Here is a 12081-nt window from a genome sequence, read left to right as displayed (position 1 = left end):
AGCCCTTAGGAAGACCTACTCCTCCTATCTTTGCCTGTTATTAAAACAAATCCCAAACCCCAAGCTATAGGAGACCGCATACCTAAACCATGGGAGGCATATTTTGTTCGCCTTTGTTTCTTTGGGTCTGAATCATAATGTGACATTTGGAATGTTCTGGAGGCAAGCCTTGGGTTTGCATGTGCCCAGCACCTGGGCACTTCACAATGCTCACTTTCTACTTGTGTCTGTTCCTTCTAGACTCAGGGGTGAAAATCTGCGAGATCACCTGAGTATGGAATGTAAGATGTTCTATAAGAATATAAGACTGATGAAGTCACGAGGAGGATGTCACCTCTGCAAGGGGCTCGGGGATGTAAAACAGCCTCGTTTGTCTGGGTCCCGTGATACTGAGCAGAAGTCTTCCAGGGGCACTGCTGTTTCTTCCGTCCTCTTCTGTCAAATTGGCAATCTGGTGTCCCGGAGAGCGAGAAGGTGGTTCATGTTGAAATAAATGAAGGGAGACTCTTGTCACTGGGGACAGAAGCAAGCTTTCCCTCCCAGGCTGTCCCCCAGCTGGGCTTCTCTGTGGCCCAAATCTGCTCACAGATCTGATGGTCGCCTAGGAGTGTCTCAGCAGCCAGTAACTCTTGGATTTACCATCTGCGGGAACCCCTCATTCCGGGGCTAGCTCCTTCAGCCTTGCACGAATTGAGCAAATATTTGCAAGCACCTGGCAGACGGAAAGCACTGCAGACGTTTCAAGTTCACCGGTAACTCCTCCTGAGCCCCTAACAGAGGACACATGATCAAGCTGGAGGCACTTTTATCTCCCTGTTCTGTGTTTACTCTTTTCTACAGCATTTATCACCTTCCGTGGTACACAGCTTTTTATTGTGTTTATTGTTTCTTTCCGGTTAGGATGTGAGCTCCATTAGTGCAAAATCCTTCTGTGTTGTTTGTTCACTAATGAATCTTAAGCACCCAGAGCGGAGCTGGCTCTGGGTGCTGGCTCTGGGTGCTCCATAAATACGAATAGGAGTCTCCCTCCTTCCCTCTCTCCCTTCCTCCTTCCTTTCTTTCTTTTTTTCTCTTTCTCCGTTTAGTTGGTTACTCAGGGCAGCACACAGAAGAAATACCAGAATGTTGGGCATTTACAATTGGCATTTTATGAGAACTTTGTAGAACCCAAATTTAAAAAAAGAGAGACCTTTAATATATCTTATGATTTTCGATTTTTCTACCCCTCCCAGGTAAACCAAAACGCGTATGTGATTTTGAGTAGAAAACCACAATGACTGTGTTAGTTATCTGTTGCTGAGTGACAAATCACCCCCAAACTTAGCAGCTTAAAACAGCAACCGTGCTGCGTCGCACAGTTTCAGAGACTCAGGAGCCCCGGAGCAGCCGAGAAGGTGGTCCTAGCTGAGAATCTTTCATGAGGTTGGGGCGAGTGCTGGCTGAGTCTGTGATGGGGGCCGGAGGATCTGTCCCAAGCTCACTCTCATTGCTGTTGGCAGGAGGCTTCAGCTCTCTTGTCGCATAGACCTCTCCATAGGGCTGCTCAGGGCATGGTTTCCCCCAAAGTGAGCGATCCAAGAATGAGGGGGTGCCATGACAGAAGCCAAAGTCCTCTATAGTCAAATATTACAAGCAACCACCCTGTGACTTCTGCCAGATGTTGTAGGTCACACAGACCAACCGTGGCTCAGTGTGGGAAGTGATTACATGGGGTGTGAATATCAGGAGACAGAGCCCATGGGGCCATCTTGGAGACTGGCTCCCATCACAACAAGGAGACACAATGCTTGGAGGTCAGCCAGGCTCATTCCCTGTACATATATATAATTCAAATTCCCGGCTCAGCAAAATTCAGATCGTGACTTGTCGCTGCCTTCGAAGTTCCTGCTGAACGGTTCACATGCAGGGCAAACAGGTCTGCTCTGAATGCCACGCTTTGGGGATTCCCTCAGCCTTCCTGGGTCTCGTTTCCCTTCTCTTATATCAGGCGGGTGGACCATATTGCCAACTGTCCAACTCTCAAACTCCATAACTCAGAAATTCAGTTTCAGTGAGTCAGTGCAGGGTTATAGAAATGAAAAAGTCTTCGGGGCGCCTGGGTGGCTCAGTCGGTTGAGCGTCCGACTTTGGCTCAGGTCATGATCTCACAGCTTGTGAGTTCGAGCCCCACGTCGGGCTCTGTGCTGACAGCTTGGAGCCTGGAGCCTGCTTCCCATTCTGTGTCTCCCTCTCTCTCTGCCCCTCCCCCGCTCATGCTCTGTCTCTGCCTCTCTCAAAAATAAATAAACATTAAAAAATAAAAAGAAATGAAAAAGTCTTCAAAGAGGAGAGGGAGTTTGTATTTGAAAAAACCCCTAGAAGGATGGAATGGCCCCATGGAATGAACATACAGAACTAACTGGGAGAGATGTTAACAAGACTGGCAGCTGGGACTACAGAAGGGCCCTGTTGGGAGGCAGGACCCACACAGTTTGGATAAGTAAATGAAGATTCTGAAGGTCATTCTGCAGGTGGCCGAGATGCCTCCATCGAAATGCATCCCTCCCTCCGCAGTGTGAGTCTCCCCTGAGCAGAGGCTGTGAAGCCGGGGACTACATTCCCCAGCATCCCCTTCTCATCTAGGTCAGGCCATGTGACTACTTCTAGCCAATAGGACGTGACCAGAAGTGATGTGCTTCACTTCTACACGGAGACAGCAGAGAAGCAGTTATGTCTTCCCTTGCTCCTTCCCCCCACCTCCCCCCCTTCCTGGGTGGAGAGGATCTCAGGGCTCCAGGGGGTGGAGGAGCCTCAAAACGAAAAGGGCTTATGTTCCAGAGACGTTAAGAATAACATCTCTTTGGAACGCCGTATGAGTGAAAAATGCACCTGTATCACGTGAAGCCCCGTTTAGACTTTGGTGTTTGTTTTTTTTTTTTTTCCAGCAGCTACCACTGCCCCACTGCACACTAGAAGACCTTCGAGAAAGTCTTTCCGTGGGGATTTCATGAGAAATGTAGTCTTAGGAAGATGAACATGCCATTGGTCGGTCGGATGCTGTAATAAACAAGGAGAAGAAAGTATACCCCGAACAGAGGAACTGAAATTGGTTAGGTTGCTGTTGTGGGACTGCCACATGAAATGACCTGGGAGAGCCTGGTGTCCCCACTCCCATCTCTGCTTGGTGGCAGGATTCATGGGAAAAACCCAAGTAGTGATGACTGTTTCTTCTCTGCTCACTGCATGCCAGGCATTATGCTGTGCACTTTAGAGCCATCATCTCACTTAATATTTTTAGTCCCTGTTTAAATTTTTATCTTGCTTCATTGGGCATGAAAAACAACTTTCAGAAAACAACTTTTAAAAACCAAACTAGGGGGGCGCCTGGGTGGCGCAGTCGGTTGAGCGTCCGACTTCAGCCAGGTCACGATCTCGCGGTCCGTGAGTTCGAGCCCCGCGTCGGGCTCTGGGCTGATGGCTCAGAGCCTGGAGCCTGTTTCCGATTCTGTGTCTCCCTCTCTCTCTGCCCCTCCCCCGTTCATGCTCTGTCTCTCTCTGTCCCAAAAAAATAAATAAACGTTAAAAAAAAAAAAAAAAATTTAAAAACCAAACTAGGGGCGCCTGGCTGGGCGCGGTCAGTAAAGCATGTGACTCTTGATCTTGGGGTCGTGAGTTCAAGCCACACGTTGGGCATAGAGCTCACTTTAAAAAAGGGTTTTAAAAAATGCTTTAAAACAGACAAATCCATGCCTTAAAAATTTTTTTTTTTTTTTACATTTTATTTATTTTTGAGAGAGAGAGACAGAGACGGAGCACAAATGGGGGAAGGGCAGAGAGAGAGAGAGAGAGAGGGAGACCTAGAATCCGAAGCAGGCTCCAGGCTCCGAGCTGTCAGCACAGAGCCCGACGCGGGGCTCGAACTCACGAACCGTGAGATCATGACCCGAGCCGAAGTCTGACGTTCAACTGACTGAGCCACCCAGGCGCCCCTGGACTTCCCACTTTAGAAGATGAGTATTTGGATCTTCACCAAATCCTGTATCCTGCATACTTCCCCTCCCTCACATGAGTAAGATTTCAACGGCAGAGGTGAGTTTTCTAAACAGGCAAAATAAACACAGCAACAGTTATAATAGTACGTAGGTTATCCTGGAGGGTTCAAAGGAAGTGAAGCTAGAGAGGTAGCTTGGAACTAGAGCACGGAGAGCCACCAGGCTGGGAGTTAGAATGTAACCTGGTGTGCAGTAGGGAGCCATTGAGAGTTTTATGCAGGGGAGTGACGTGAGAAGAAGGGAGCGGGAGGACCAGGGGATACTTCTCCAGGCAGCACCACAGTGGAATGGAACAGAGTAAGGATCATATGACAGTCCAGGTCCTTGGCCTTTTAGGCATTCGTTCATCCGCTCATTTATCCCTTCGACTTCCTCATTTACATTTACAAAAGGACCATTGGTAGCTCCCCTTCCTTCCACTAGACTGTCCTTTCCACGAGAGCAGAGAGTGCTTGTTCCTTTGCTTGCTGATCTTCCCCGGCCCTTGGATAGTGTCTGGCACCCTGTAGACGGTGTTGAGGAAATGTTTGTGGAAGGAAGGAAGGACAGACGTTGAGGATGTGGAGATTAAGTAAGGTGGTGGCCGTGATGAAAGACTTAGAGGCATTTTCCAGAGAGACATGACTCTGGCCGCCATGGGGACTGGTCTTGCTCTTAGACCCAGGGCAGGAAGCTCAGGGAGGTACCCCGTGTTGACTCTAGAAGTCACCTCTGGAATGCAGCCTTTGTGTTGGAAAGCATGACCCTGGGAATCTGTCTCACCCACAGCCAGGCATCCAGGGTCAGTGTCCCTTGGAGGAGAACGGAAAGCAGGACTCGATGAAAGGGGGTCATCTTCCCGTAAGGGGACTGTGTTGAGTACCCTGTGAATCTGCTTCTTGTAAAGCAGTGTTTGAGCCCCATGAGCCAAAATGTGTAGATTCTGTGTGTGTGTGTGTGTGTGTGTGTGTGTGTGTGTGTCACGCGTGTTGAGCCCCATGAGCCAAAATGTGTAGATTCTGTGTGTGTGTGTGTGTGTGTGTGTGTGTGTGTGTGTCACGCGTGTTGAGCCCCATGAGCCAAAATGTGTAGATTCTGTGTGTGTGTGTGTGTGTGTGTGTGTGTGTGTGTGTAGCCAGAGTGAGGGGAAAAAAAAACAAACCCAAACCTGATAAAATTCAGATGTTGCCAAACCTCTAAATTTGGCATCTGGTGTGGTCAGGAGTCGACCAGGAGGCCTGGGCAGGGCTCCCAGCTGTCACTTGTCAGCCCACGGGCAAACGTGATACGGGAACAAGGCAAAAGCTAGATAAGCTGTTCTCCCCCTTCTCCCTGCCACCCTGTTCTCCCACAGAAGCCACTTGTTTGTTTCTTTATGTTTATTTTATTCTTTGCAGACATAAAATAATACCCACTCTTTATGAAAACCGGTAGAAAATACAGAAAGGTAGAAAGAAGAAAAATATCACGTTGTCCCAGTCCTCAAAGATTATGTTCACATTTCATTTTTTTTTTAATGTTTGTTTATTTTTGAGAGAGGGAGGGAGACAGAGCCCAAGCAGGGGTGGGGCAGAGAGAAAGGGGGAGACAGAATCTGAAGCAGTCTCCAGGCTCCGAGCTGTCAGCACAGAGCCCGACGTGGGGCTCGAACTTACAAACCGCGAGATCATGACCTGAGCCGAAGTCGGACGCCCAACCGACTGAGCCACCCAGGCGCCCCGAGATTATGTTCACATTTAAAAGTGTTTCTTTCCAGACTCCTATCTTAGCGTAATTTAAAAAGCCGTGGACATGTTCGCAGTCCACGAATTGTTTTTAAATTACTCTCTGGGGAAAAAAAGAAACATGTTTAGTCTAGGAGGAAGAAACTTTTTCACGTTGTAATTTTTCACGTTATCACAGCAAACTCTATAAAAACCATCTTAATGGCAGACACACCATTTTATCAAACGAACAGGCCATAATTTGCATAACGAATCTCCTACTAGATACAAAAGGGTCTCGGATCTAGGTCCTTGTCTCTGCTGGGACCTGGGGGCTCTCGGTCTTGTTTGGGGGCTGCCGCTCTGGGAAAGATGCCATGTGGAGGGGTCAGTGCTGTTTAAAATTTTTTTTTTCAACGTTTATTTATTTTTGGGACAGAGAGAGACAGAGCATGAACGGGCGAGGGGCAGAGAGAGAGGGAGACACAGAATCGGAAACAGGCTCCAGGCTCTGAGCCATCAGCCCAGAGCCCGACGCGGGGCTCGAACTCACGGACCGCGAGATCGTGACCTGGCTGAAGTCGGACGCTTAACCGACTGCGCCACCCAGGCGCCCCGATCTTCTTTTTTTTTTTAATAAGATCTATGCTCAGTGTGGAGCTTGAACTCGTGGCCCTGAGATCAAGAGGCATTTGCTCCACTGACTGAGACAGCTGGCTGCCCCCCGCTTAGTCTTCTATTGTTTGAAGTTATTTATTTATTTTGAGAGAGAGTGTAAGTGGGAAAGGAGCAGACAGAGAGAAGGAGAGAGAATCCCAAGCAGGTTCTGAACGGTCAGTGCAGAGCCTGACGTGGGGCTCGAACTCCCAAACCGGGAGATGGTGACCTGAGCCGAAGTTGGCACCCGACCGACTGAGCCACCCAGATACCCCTCCCCCCGTTAGTCTTATCTTTAAAAAATTTTTTTAACGTTTATTTTTGAGAGACAGAAAGTTAGAGCGTGAGCAGGGGAGGGGCGGAGAGAGAGGGAGACACAGAATCCAAAGCAAGCTCCAGGCTCCGAGCCGTCAGCACAGAGTCCGAGGCGGGGCTCGAACTCACCATCCTCAAGATCATGACCTGAGATGAAGTCGGACGCTCAACTGACTGAGCCACCTGGGCGCCCCGGTCTTAGTTTTAAAGCAGGTGAAAGAGTTGGGTTGGCTTACTTGACAGAAGTCAAACTCAAGCAGACGGTCGTTGCCTTTGGGTGACTCTGCCCCCCCCCCCAACAGAGCTTCTTTCTGGAGCCCCCGGACGCCAAGTGGCTTGCTCACGGTGGCTCCAGGTTGGCTGTGTGGTGGCAAAGGATTTTCGTCCATTGGGAGCATCCACACGCCCCCCCCCCCCCCAGGAAGCCTCAGTTTACCAGCTCCTCCTTCTAATCCACCTTTCTTCTTCAGCTCTTCAGGGAGGAACTGCCGCATGCCCTCAGGGTCAGTGGCTGCCCCCGGGGTGAGATATGACCTTGGAGAGTCCCACCGGGCCTTGCAGCCACACGGGGGGGGGGGGACTGCTTGAAGGCCCTCCCCCAGCTCCAGGCTGCACCGCCAGCTCCAGAGCCTGAGAAAATGGCTCGGCAGGATCCCGTAAGTGACCAGCCCGGGCTCCTTCGTCCCAGGACCTGTGTCAGTGAATCGGAGACACTCTCCTCAGCCGTTGGGACACAACCCGGCCTTTGTGCGTCGGGGTCAATCACCGCTCCTAATTGGCAGTGTAAACAATGGGCCTCTGTGTTTGTTCCCAGAAGACAACAGCGTTCTGGAACAATGACACGCGTTTCAATGTTTAAAAAAAAAAAAAAAGGAGCAGAGCCTGGCACTCCAGCAAAAATCTCTTCGGAGAATCCTGTACTTCTCACTAAAAGGCCTTGTTGTACCTCGTCCAGATGGCTGCAGCAGCAGCCTCCGGCCACTCGCAGGCCACAGTCCGTCTGTGGGGACCGTGTGTGCAGATGACCGCGTGCATAGTGCCAGCCGCTGCAGTGATCAGTGGCTTTGGCGAGATTTTATCGGGCTTGATTTAAGGGCCGTACCTGCCGCAAGGTGAGTGCATCCCGAGTCGGTTCAACTCAGGCCGAACACAGCAGCCGTCAGGAAGAAAGCAAGCCTCTCTTCTGCACGAAGGGCCCGCTGGGCACTTTGGCGAGGGGCAAGGTGGGGGGCTCTCCCGCCCCCAGACCCCCGGGAGGGGGAAATGGGAAGGCACCTGTGATCTGACCACTGGCACGGGTAGGGGCAGCTCCCACGCTCTTTGCGGTAGAGACTTCAAGGAGGGGAGTCCTGAGACGCGTCCCTGGGCCGGGACGCACCTCCGTCCCTTTGCATTCTGACCCTGGCAGCTAGGGAGCAACGGGGAACCAGTAGCCGTGCCTTGTGCTATGCGTTATTGGTTCTGCAGAGAAACAGAAGCAACGGGAGAGAGAGAGAGGTAGGTAAAGAGGTATACAGAAAGAACAAGAATGAGAGGGAGAGGGAGGGAGAGGGCGAGCGATGTGAAGGAATTGGCCGGGGCTGGCAAGTTTGAAATTTGCAGGGAGGCGGCAGGCTGGAGACGCAGGGAAGGAAGGGTTGATGGGTCCAAAGGCAGTAAGGAGGCAGAATTCCTTCTCCCTCAAGGGGACCTCAGTTTCTCTCTCTCTCTCTCTCTCTCTCATAAGGCCTTCAACTGATTAGATAAGCCTCATCTACATCTTGAAAGGTAATCTGCTCTACTCCAAGCCTATCGATGCTAATTGCGTCTAAAAAATCTGATAAATGTCATAGCAAACGTCTAGACTGGCGTTTGACCAACAACTGAATATCGTAGTGTAGCCAAGCCAGGTTGACACGTAAAATTAACCATCCCAGCCGCCTAGGTGCCCGAGGTGATAGCACATAGTAGGCGGTCATTCTGTATTTGCAGACTGCACAGACGAGCATCCTAGGATTGCCCTTACCTTGTCTCCAGTCTTGCCCTCCTCCCGGGCACCTACTCCCATCTGGCATCTTACAAGTTTTCCATAATTATTTGCTGCTGCCTGTCCTGGATTTGTGTCTGTGTCGTCTTCAGCGCCCAGAGGTGTGTCTGGCCCATAGTAGGCACTCAATAAGTCTTTGCAGAATGAATGCATTTTTTTTTTTTTTAAGTAGGCTCCACCCTGCTTCGGATTCTGTGTCTCCCTCTCTCTCTGCCCCTCCCCCACTCACGCTCTGTCTCTATCAAAAAACGAATAAACGTTAAAAAAAATTAAAAAAAAAAAAGTAGGCTCCACGTCCAACATGGGGCTTGAACTCACGACCTCGAGATCGAGAGTCGCATGCTCTACCGACTGAGCCAGCCAGGCGCCCCCAGAATGGATGAGTTTAAAGGCTAACATAAGCAGAGCATTAACCCAAGTGCGAGGTCCTTCTACGTGGGCGGCCCGTGGGACTGCACAGGTCCTGTGCCTGTGAACCCCACCCTGCTAACCTACGTCACTTCTAAACACTTTGCTCATGGCCATCGTTGGATTGTAGGTCTTTTCCAACATGGAGGCTGTGAGCCTCTGGAGGGCTGGGCCACTCCAATTTTGCTGATTTCCCGGCGCCCGGCACCGACCAATGAACTCAGTAAAATGTCAAAGGACTGAATGAATGAATCGCAGCTTCATTATTTAATTTCCCACCATCCTTTGCGTTCCGGATAGTTTGCAAGTTGCCATTTCAACCTCTGCCTCTCCATCCCTTCCCTCAAGGAGTGACTATAATTGAACTCTCAGTGCCATTCTGGGGACACTGATGCCACCCGGCCACTTTACAATAATTTCTGCCTGTTGCCTTCACCCCTCCTGCAGCCAAGGGCTGGGCAGGCTCTTCACTGAGTCTGTCCGTGGCCTCGGCATTCCAGCGGGGGGCCCTCTCGTGGTTTTGCAGGATTTATGGACACCCACCCACCATTCCCGCAGTGTGACAGCAATACAGATCCATTAGACGGTCATTCAGAGAGAGATTAAAATAATGAAGGTGAGAATAGAGTGAAGCCCGTGTCCTGTTGGAGCTCCATTAATCATCATTTGTGGCGTCAAGAAAGAGTTATCATCCCAGCCCATTAAAGAAAGTTGTCAATTAGGCACGAAGTGAGACCTCAGAAAATCGTTCCCCGAAGAGAATTTTAGGAGGGTGGCCACATCCCAGTGATGAATTTATCACCAGAGAATCCAGTGTGGTTCCCTGGGTGAAGCTGGGTGTATCTGGGATGCCAAACAGAATGCCCTGCCCACCACGGCTGGGGAGCGCGGACCGAGGCAGGGTTTGGAAATCGAGGGTCACCAGGATGGGTTCCTGAGGTCGGATCACCCACTTTTTTTTTTAATTTTTATTAAAAAAAATTTTTTTTAACGTTTATTTATTTTTGAGGCAGAGAGAGACAGAGCATGAATGGGGGAGGGTCAGAGAGAGAAGGAGACACAGAATCGGAAACAGGCTCCGGGCTCTGAGCTGTCAGCACAGAGCCCTATGCGGGGCTCGAACTCACAGACCTCGAGATCGTGACCTGAGCCGAAATCGGACGCTCAACCGACTGAGCCACCCAGGCGCCCCAGAGATCACCCACTTTTTAAAGAATCACCTCGTCTACCCAAGGCAAAATTTAAAAATGCTTCAGGTTGTATTTTTATCATAGCATATATTTAAAAAGCAACCTGTTCCAGAATGATCAAATAGATCAGTATGCATCATTTCCAACGTATCACGAATGCTGTAGTGTTAAGTGAAAAAAAGTAAGACATCCAACACATAGATAATATGACCACAGCTACATTAAAAAAGCATACATAGGGGCGCCTGGGTGGCGCAGTCGGTTAAGCGTCCGACTTCAGCCAGGTCACGATCTCGCGGTCCGTGAGTTCGAGCCCCGCGTCGGGCTCTGGGCTGATGGCTCGGAGCCTGGAGCCTGTTTCCGATTCTGTGTCTCCCTCTCTCTCTGCCCCTCCCCCATTCATGCTCTGTCTCTCTCTGTCCCAAAAATAAATAAAAAAACGTTGAAAAAAAATTAAAAAAAAAAAAAGCATACATATAGGGGGGCCTGGGTGGTTCAGTTGGTTGAGCGTCTGACTTTGGCTCAGGTCATGATTTGCAGTTCGTGAGTTTGAGTCCTACATCGGGCTCTCTGCTGTCAGCTGGGAGCCCTCTTGGGATCCTCTGTCCAACCCCCCTCAGCCCCTCCCCCACTTGCACTCGTTTCTCTCTCTCTCTCTCTCTCTCTCTCAAATAATTTTTAAAAAGGGGCACCTGGGGGGCTCAATCTGCTAAGCGTCCGACTTCGGCTCAGGTCATGATCTCGCAGTTTGTGAGTTCAAGCCCCGAGTCGGGCTCTGTGCTGACAGCTCAGACCCTGGAGCCTGCTTCAGATTCTGTGTCTCCCTCTCTCTCTGCCCCTCCCTCAATCGTGCTCTCTCTGTCTCTCAGAAATGAATCAATGTTAAAAAAAATTGTTTAAAATAATTTTTAAAAAGTTTAAAAAGCCTACATATAGAAAAGCCCCCCACATGCTAACAATTGTCTTTTGAGTGGTGAGATCTTTTTTGGTAAGTGTTTTGGGTTTTTAAAATTTCCCGTTTTCTTAGAATGTTCTCTCTCCTGGGCAAGTGTGGCTGAGCACAGCCCCTGCCAGCCCCAGCAGGCATTGGTGGTTTGGTGGCTCAGCTCTATTCCTCCCTTTTTGTGATAATAGCCATCCCAGCTTTTATTTAAGGACCTACCCGTTCCTTTTAGATGCCTAACAGTGAGATGCTGATGATGATGACAGTGACGTTCCAATGACCTCCTGGATTCAATCAACACACCTCATCCTCCCAGTCATAGGCTCTGGCCGGGAGATGGGTACTCGATCAAGGGAAGACAAGTGAGGCCAATGAGCCACTCTTCCACTATTTTGATCTGACTTACTGGGAAACTAGACTTCTCCCCCCTGGATACGCTGCTGAGAGCACCTCAGGGAGAGCGGGGCTGGGAACGGAGCCAAAGGAGGGAAGCCGAGAGAAGGACGGCAACAATTTCTGACAACGTTGTCTGGGCTCCTGCATCAAGCCGCACCTGAAGCCAGCCCTGCCTTCAGCCCCGGGACCTAGCACATTCTTTGTGGTTCATCTCATTGGCTTAGTTTTCTGTCCTTCGCCGCTTCAGGAGTGCTCTCCAATACACCCGAAGAGCCTTCTGTCCTGTTGGGGACACAGACAGATTGATGGCTTCAGATGAGCATGGGGTGTTTGGCACAGGGACCTGGGGGAAATTAGGGGGCCAGGCCTGCACTCCTGGGGTTTTGAGGAGCGGGTGCCTGAGCTGAGTTTCACACGAGTGGACAGGGCAAAG

Source organism: Puma concolor, chromosome E1 (assembly GCF_028749965.1).
Source record: "Puma concolor isolate L17-30 chromosome E1, mPumCon1.1.hap2, whole genome shotgun sequence".
Classification (NCBI taxonomy): Eukaryota; Metazoa; Chordata; class Mammalia; order Carnivora; family Felidae; genus Puma; species Puma concolor.
This window is presented reverse-complemented; position numbering follows the sequence as displayed.